The sequence below is a fragment of the Pavona decussata genome, unplaced genomic scaffold, assembly GCF_977016875.1.
Source record: "Pavona decussata unplaced genomic scaffold, jaPavDecu1.1 SCAFFOLD_217, whole genome shotgun sequence".
Taxonomy (NCBI): Eukaryota; Metazoa; Cnidaria; class Anthozoa; order Scleractinia; family Agariciidae; genus Pavona; species Pavona decussata.
In genome coordinates this window covers 1,614,490-1,621,657 of record NW_028145622.1, presented here as the reverse complement: position 1 = coordinate 1,621,657, position 7,168 = coordinate 1,614,490, and the positions used below count along the sequence as shown (strand labels likewise).

Here is a 7,168-nt window from a genome sequence, read left to right as displayed (position 1 = left end):
TTCGTAGCAATTTTCTTTACATTTTTATGGCCCGTAAAGCTTTAATTTTTTTTTCAGTGGTTCTTTTGTTCACCGCCTCGCAAGAAGGAGAATGGGTCTCCGTGTGATGTCATCAAAGGACCTTTGAATGCAAAGTTGTTGCAAAGAGGCAGAATTGTTGATCATTGGAGGCGAATTGTATGATGCCTGAAGCATGTGTTGTCTTTGGTTGTAATAATACAGATGAAAAACATTGGGTTTACTTGCACTTCAAAGTTACTCTACCTTACAAAATAGGTAGAATCACTTAGCTCAGAGTTCGAACGACACTTAATTCATTTCACTTCACTTATTTATTTGATGTTACCTTGTTCATTACATGTGCCTCCTTCCCACGATGTGCAAGATCCTTCCTTCCTTCATCACAGAAATAGCATAGTGAAGACTCATGGTTCCTTGCAGCTTCAACATCATTTCAAACTTGAAAGTAAAATGAATTTAAAAGAGAAAAATTCCTTACTTTTAATGGCATGTACCATTAAAAATCGGATGTAGAGAGACTTTGACTGGTCAGAAAGTCTGGTAGAAGAGGCCTCACAGAGACGGAAAATAGCGGGAAATAAACCTGATATTACGATTAAATTGAGCGGTTTCCAATTGAGTGTCGTAAAACCAAAACCAAAGTAATTACTCTGGCCAATTGCAACACATGTAAACAACACAACAAGGCCAATCAGAATTCTAACCAAATACATGCAACTGGCGCCAAGCGCGGGATAACGCGTGCGGCCAAACACGATTGGTTTTGGTTTGGTTTCCTATTGGCTGGGAAAGTGACGGGAGTTTGTCAACCAATCACCCAGCGTAGTACTGCAAAACCAAAGCAAACGCGAAATTACTTTCGTAACCGCTCTCAAGACCAACAGAATCACGTATATTCAATTATCGACATCTAAAAGAAACAATTGAACAAAGGTAGCTGAGATAAGAAACTCTCTAATAAGGATTTAGACAAGTGAAACAGCAAAAAAGCGAATAAAGTACATAGAGACAGTACAAGTTGTTATCGTAGGACTAACATAGGGACTATAAATAAATACATTTAGGGAATCTCAAGTCACTAGTTAGGAATCATAAGTCAACTCAGGCATATTAAGGCATGGCCAAAAGCCTAATTTGCATAAAAAATAGAAAACAATCATAACATTTCGCACATTAAACAAAAAACTGTCAAACTTGGTAGATATATAAAACTTGAAGACCTTAACTGATTTTTGCTTCAAAGTGATAAGCATTTTGGTCACGTGACCTGTAAATGATCATTGATTGTTAAAGATCTTCTAAGCCAAATGGGGTATATAAAATTAAATAGAATTAAATCCCCTTTGGTCTCATACGTTTACATGTCAAGGGCTTGAAATGAATTAGCCTTGTTTGCGTGTCCACATTAAATAGCAGTACTTCAATTAAGGGAAATAGGTCACGTGACATCAGAAATGGCTTAATAACTTCTAATAGAAATGACAGGTACCACCATACAAGGCTAATTAATGATGAACTTTGATAGTCTAATAGTATAACACCCAAAAAGGTTTGATTATAGTTTGTTTTACATACCCCGTTTTACTTTAAAGATTTTAGACCTTAATCATCATTTAATGGTCACGTGACCAAAATGTTCCACACTTTAAAGCAAGAATCAGTTAAGGTCATCAGGTTTTATAAGACTGCCAAGTTTGACGTTTCTTTGTTCAATCCACGAAATGTTATGATTGTTTTTATAATTTTATGCAAATGAGGCTTTTGGCCATGCCTTAATATGCCTGAGAACTATGTAACTACCTAGGAATCACAAGTCAACTATGTTACTAGTTAGGAATCACAAGTCAACTATGTTACTAGTTAGGAATCACAAGTCAACTATGTTGCTAGTTAGGAATCACTAGTGAACTATGTTCCTAGTTAGGAATCACAAGTCAACTATGTTACTAGTTAGGAATCACAAGTCAACTATGTTACTAGTTACGAATCCCAAGTCAACTATGTAACTACCTAGGAATCACTAGTGAACTATGTTACTAGTTGGGAATCACAAGTCAACTATGTTACCAGTTAGGAATCACAAGTCAACTATGTTGCTAGTTAGGAATCACAAGTCAACTATGTTACTAGTTGAGAATCCCAAGTCAACTATTATGGTCGTCCAAATGTTTCAATATTCGCTAAGTTGTATTTGCTGTCGCTAAATTACATTCGCTATCGCTAAATTACATTCGCTGTCGCTAAATTGTTCATTCGCTGTCGCTAATACTTATTCGCTATCGCTAAATTGCACATTCGCTGTCGCTAATACTCATTTGCTATCGCTAAATTTCATTCGCTTTCGCTAAATTACATTCGCTGTCGCTAATACTTATTCGCTATCGCTAAATTGTACATTCGCTGTCGCTAATACTCATTTGCTATCGCTAAATTTCGTTCGCTTTCGCTAAATTACATTCGCTGTCGCTAATACTTATTCGCTATCGCTGATATTCATTCGCTCTCGCTAAATTTCATTCGCTGTCGCTGAGTGTTTCCATGTCATGCGCTAAAAATTAACTCAGGGTATCACGGGAAGGTTTGTGGAAAGCCGCTAACCGCAGATTTGCATTCAAAAGCATGTGAGATTTCACGATGGCCGACGAAAAGGTATGGAAATGCTGTTCTGAAATTAAAATTTCAGATTTAGTTCGCTTCTAAGCCGTTCCTCAGTGAAAAGCTGGAGCTAGTATACGAAAAGGCTTTCTCCGGGGCTTTGTATGAGCTTAAAGTTTGGCTCATGGCACCATCGTGCTTCGTCGAGGCGGGAAAATACGTTCAGGCGAATGCAGCGGGACTCTGTAAAACGAGGATACGGACGGGCGGATGGCGGACGGCGGACGGCGGAGGGGGCTTTAAAAAAAAGAAGAAGAAGAAGAAGAAGAAATAGGATGTTGATACTGTTAAATTTATTGGTTAATTGTCACCTTTTAAGAAATGCTAGCTTTGGCTATTTTTCTTTTTTTTTAATTTGAATTAATTTATATCTTATTGTAAGTCAAAAAGCGAAAACGCCGTAGAATGTTTCTTCTCGTTTTTCAACCAAATCAGTTTGCAGTGGAACTCCGTACATTAGTACAACACACCATCCAGCAAAACAACACATTCACATTCATCAGGAACAGTTACGGGATAATCTGATTAACGGGAAAAGTACTGTACGAGCTCTTGTTAGGCAACAGAGAGATTGATACAAGTTATTAAAAGATTATTTTAAGATGTCCAAAGACTTATATGCGTAGGATTTGCGAACGTATCATTTTCTTCCCTTTAAATTTGCACACAAGCAAAGTTTTCCTTACAATAGGGGGACTTTTTTGATCGGGTTTTGCGTCTTTTCGGTTTTGATATTCATTGTGGATTTTGGTTTTTCCCTTTTTTGAACATTCAGTTTTTTTACCTGACAGAAAAAACAGGTTTTTTCGGTCAGTTTCTGGTTTTCCCCAGTTGCCTCGGCGGCGGCCTTCAGTCCCTAGTTGTCAGGGGTCGTCTTCTCCGTGAACTTGGTACAGTCGAACTTCGATTATCCGGACTCGTTGGGACTTGAATAAATAGTCCGGATAATCGAAAATATGAATATTAATGAGACAGTAATGTAAAGGAACGAGATAAAGTAAACAGAATTTAATTGTGAATAGACTTTTAAACTTGTCTAACCAACCGGTTGATGCTTTGAAGCTTTCGCGATCGGTCGACTCCGCTTTCTATTGCGCTGAGAAATGTTTCGCTTTCTCCTTAAGAAGCGGACCTGAAATTGGTGTTCCACTGCTGAATAAACCGAGGAATACTGTCTTTTCTAACTCGTGTTCCTCTACATCAGACATCTTGGCAGAACGTAACTTTTTCGTGACCGCAAACGTCCAAATATGGAACCAATAAATTTTTCCCAGAGAAAAAAAGTGACATTTTTTCAAGCACGAGAAGTTCATGTTCGTTTCAGCGAGGGACCACAAAAAAAGTCGCGATCTTTAATTCGTCTCGATTGTTCAAGACATGCTCTGCTCTAAATTAAAACTTGAAAGGAAACGTCGCTTGTGTGCAGATTTCATGTCCTGGGAGGAAAATGACACGTTCGCAAATCCTACGCAGGGAAATCTTTGGACATCTTAAAATAATCTTTAATAACTTGTATCGATGTGTCTGTTCGAACAATAACCACGATTTCCAATCTATGCCTAACAAGAGCTCATACATTACTTTTCCCGTTTATCAGATTATCCCTAGCCTCCCACGCAGTCGTTTTTAGTGGGAGGCTAGATTATCCCGTAACTGTTCATGAATATGAAAGTGTTGTTTTGCCGGATGGTGTGTCGTACTAATGTACGGAGTTCCTCTGCAAACTCAGACTGATTTGGTTGAAAAACGAGAAAAAACATTCTATAGCGTTTTCGCTGTTTGACTGACAATAAGATTTAAATTAATTCAAATTAAAAAAAAAAAATAGCCAAAGCTAGCATTTCTTAGAAGGTGACAATTAACCAAAAAATTTAACAGTATCAACATCCTAGCTATTTTCTTTTTTCTTGTTTTTTTTTTAAAGCCCCATCCGCCATCCGCCGTCAGCATCCGCCCGTCCGTATCCTCGTTTTACAGAGTCCCGCTGCATTCGCCTGAACGTATTTTCCCGCCTCGACGAAGCACGATGGTGCCATGAGCCAAACTTTAAGCTCATACAAAGCCCCGGAGAAAGCCTTTTCGTATACTAGCTCCAGCTTTTCACTGAGGAACGGCTTAGAAGCGAACTAAATCTGAAATTTTAATTTCAGAACAGCATTTCCATACCTTTTCGTCGGCCATCGTGAGATCTCACATGCTTTTGAATGCAAATCTGCGGTTAGCGGCTTTCCACAAACTTTCCCGTGTGGGGATACCCTGAGTTAATTTTTAGCGCATGAAATGGAAACACTCAGCGACGCAAATTTCCCTTTCGTAAACGGTTGTTGCCATTTGAAACGGTCGATGCTATTTCTCAGAACGGTCGTTGCCATTTGAAACGGTCGATGTCATTTCTCACAACGGTCGTTGCCATTGAAAATGGTTGATGCCATTTCGAAAACTAGCCGAGCAGAGGACAGCCCTCGTGAGTAGCTCGTACGTGGTTGGCACGCTCGGACGTCACTTCCGGGCAGTGTTGTTTACAAGGTGGCGGAGAAATCCACGTGCGCGGGAGTTGAGCCAGCTGAACCAGAACCAACCCATTCTTCTTGTGCAGAAACAAAACAAAAATCAATTAAGAAGCCAACGGGGTGGAACTCCTTTATGCAGTCAGTTGCGGTGAGTTTGTTTTGTATTTCCCGAAATATTCAATCATTGTCAGCCTGGATAAAGTGCTTGTTCATCCTTTGTATGCGATTATAAGTGATTAAGATTAAGTCATCAGAAATATCAGTGAAAAATAAACCGCATGTAAAATTTTCGTTTATGTCATTAACAAATATGTTATCTATAAGTGTTGCACTTATATTCGTTATTCTTGTAGGCCTTGAAATTACATTCGATATAAGCTGATATAGTTTCCTCGTTCTTTGTATCAATGTCAAGGAACAACTTGGAAAGAGAGCAGGAATCGGGCAGGTTTCCAAAGTGGTTGGCAATATGTGGAAGAAATTGCCGACAGACAGACGAAAGGTTAGTTATAAACTTCTAACATTGCGAGTGTTTGTGTATTAACCCTGCCCCATTTCAGTGGACTGCTGTGTTTTACATGGCTAACTTTGTAAGGACTGAGAGTGTAAATGTTCTCGTCAAACTTTCCAATTAAAAGTATTTTAGGTTATGAATGTTGATCTTGAATCAAGCTGGGACCTCAAGCTGAATGTCAATTTTGTAATACAATGTTCAGACTTGTTATTTTTACCAGAAAGAACTCTAAAATATACCTAGGGGATAGCATGGCCCATTATAATGTACCAATTAATTTACCCTAAATTTTAGTTAGCAATAACTTACACGTGGTGGACCCAGGTTTTGAGGAAAGGGGGGGAGGGGGGGTGGGGGCAAGGGGGTATTATCCTCAAAAAATTATGATAGAGGGTGAAAAAAAAAGCTGTTTTTGCAATCTAGTTTATATAAAAATAGGGGGGATCATAAATACACGATTGTTCCCTAATATATTTACCCCCTTTTAAAATATCATGCTATGATCTTCATAGGACTGGAAAGATAAAGCACAGAGCTTGAGGGAAGACCTTGATATGGGAATAGCAGATGTCCAACCTGCAGCACCCAGTTCACAAGGGAGAAGGACTTTAAATACCTCCAGAAAGGTTGTCATGAGTGCATTTGCAAGGAATACAATGAATCGTTTGACCATGAGCAAAAGCTAAGAAGGCTTAAAGACAAGAAACATAAAGACAGTTACAAGTGTGATCATTGTCAAAAGACTTTTGCTGAGAAACGAAATCTTATAAGACACCAAAAGTCACATGTTTAGTTAACCTATCCTGCATTTAGTGATTTTAATTGGAGATGATTTGAAAGGACTATTGGATCAATCTATAATACATAATTGTTTTTGTTTTTAAATTATTATTATTATTATCGATTTTTGAAATTAATTGTGGTCATTGCAGCACACATGTACATCATGTTACTGTTCAAACCAAATTTTAAATCATTACAAATGTTGTGTTAGACTTTAACAGGAAAAATGAATAATAACCTTGTTGTTCAGGGGCAGATCCAAGGAGAGAGGTATTTAATCTAGGCAATTTGCCATAAGTGAATTTCCCTCTATGTTAAACATAATGCGAACATTCCATTGTTTATTCACTAAGATTTCTCTGTTTTCCTATTTTTTCCTTTGCATGTGCTTTGTCTTGGATTTCATAGTATGGGACCCAGACTTCTTACTACTTTTAGTGTTTGTTTGTACTGCTGTAGCCAAGTCATGGCTGCGCTTCCTCTTGGAGGTGGATTCTTGAAGTTGTACTGGTCGCCCTTTTGATACAACCTGACAGCTTCCACTACCACACTTTTCTGTTGGGCTGGACTCGGATCTTTTTTCCATTTCCAGTTTTTTTTCACCTCACTGGACCCAAAAGTAAAAAGAGCGCTTGCCAAATTAGAATGCCTAGATCTAGCAGCGGTTAAGGATGTTACCCTTTTT

The 7,168-nt window shown here is 38.4% G+C and overlaps 1 pseudogene; it reads left to right on the top strand.

Moving 5' to 3' along the window:
• The first annotated feature begins 2,655 nt into the window (after window positions 1-2,655).
• On the top strand, window positions 2,656-6,493 carry LOC146459757 (uncharacterized; annotated as a pseudogene).
• Window positions 6,494-7,168: the final 675 nt, after the last annotated feature.